The sequence below is a fragment of the Oryzias melastigma genome, linkage group LG8 (assembly GCF_002922805.2).
Source record: "Oryzias melastigma strain HK-1 linkage group LG8, ASM292280v2, whole genome shotgun sequence".
Taxonomy (NCBI): Eukaryota; Metazoa; Chordata; class Actinopteri; order Beloniformes; family Adrianichthyidae; genus Oryzias; species Oryzias melastigma.
Window position 1 is genome coordinate 22,521,798 of NC_050519.1, and position 1,402 is coordinate 22,523,199.

General features: G+C 39.0%; 1 protein-coding gene across 3 annotated transcripts in view; it reads right to left on the reverse strand.

The window, feature by feature from the left end:
• pex12 (peroxisomal biogenesis factor 12) overlaps nt 1-548 on the reverse strand; it is a 3,259-nt gene extending 2,711 nt beyond the window's left edge. Inside the window, exon 1 of one of the 3 annotated variants that reach the window (XM_024272656.2) lies at nt 149-548. The gene's annotated coding sequence lies outside the window, so the exon portion shown is untranslated. The remainder of the gene's footprint in view (nt 1-148) is intronic. The other 2 variants (XM_024272655.2, XM_036213376.1) reach the window with 2 other exon arrangements.
• Nucleotides 549-1,402: the final 854 nt, after the last annotated feature.

A 1,402-nucleotide genomic window follows, 5' to 3' on the forward strand; every position in this document is an offset into this window, starting at 1 on the left:
CATTTGAATTACATGGAAAGGTGGATAGAGTTGGACTTTAAGAACCCATCAGAACAGTTCTGGAAGGTTCTTTTATCAAATCGATCGGGTTCCCTTCAAAAATCTTTGCATGAACTTTATTAAAGCCGCTGTGAGTCCACAGTCTCACCTGCGTGACGCCTTTACCTGCAGACCATCACGTTCCGTTTCAAAGACTCAAGGGATCTCTGCACATGCGCAGTTCGACCTGCTTCGTTTAGAACTTTTTGCGATTCTTTCCCTTAAAATGAACTCTGATCCGAGTAGAACCGGGTCAAACACCCTTACAGCTGGTGTGGGTGACGTATGCCTGATCAGAATCGACCCGGTCCGGTTGAAGTGGGCACGCTTAGATTAAATAGAAAACACGAACCAGGCCGATCCACGCCTTCAGTACCAGAACTGGACTGTTGGTATCGGTCCCAACCACGGCGGCAGACGTTTCCCGCACGGATCTGGATCGGTTCTGCAGAGTTTTTGTTTCTTCCGCCTTTTCTTCTTCTCCTGAGCTCAGCTGCAGGCTGTCATCAGTAATGCCGCCACCTGCTGGACAGAGATGGAAGCGGCGGGACCTGTTCAGTCCGGTCAAAAAATAAATAAATACATTTCCAATGCTTTATTTACAACACATTACATAGAATTGCGATGTTATCGGCAACAGCATTACATATCACAACAACCACAATTACCCAACATAACAGACAAACATAAATAAAACAACATATAAAAACATAAATGACTATTTAACTTTTGTTAGGGGTTCTCATTAAGTTTGTATTTCTTAACAAAACTAAGTAATTTCAAGCTTTTTCTTTTTCAAATAAATAAGTGACTGAAAATAAAAACAGAGCACCTTGTGAAAAGTACTAAAACGTGGTTTAGGTCTTCCAAAATGTATTTTTGTGAATAAAAAACGTTCCTAGTAATAGCAGGACATTAAGAACTATATTTTCTAGTCTATTAGAATTCACCACCCCAAATAAAACATTTTTCACATCCAAATGAAGTGGAGCTGCAATTTTGAAAGAAAACCAAAAACAAAACTTTTCCCAAAATGTTTTAATAACTCCACATGATGCTGTATTTCATGGGAATAATTATGGGATCTTTTAGTGGGTGCACACATTAGAAGTTTACCTGACCATTCCAGTGAGAACACACTTCCTTTGTTTAAATTACCTTAAGCTTTGTGTTATCAGTGTTTTCTTCACTTGCTGGTCTTCCAGTGGACCCCATTAGGATTTAGTTGACCTGGACACACCTGTTCTAAATTCATAGTAATATTTGTTAGAATTGTTTGTTCGAATATTACTTTTTGTTTGTGAGTCTCTCTCTTTCTACATTTTGCTGTAAGGAAAATGTTTGTGGTTATTGTTTCTGTAAG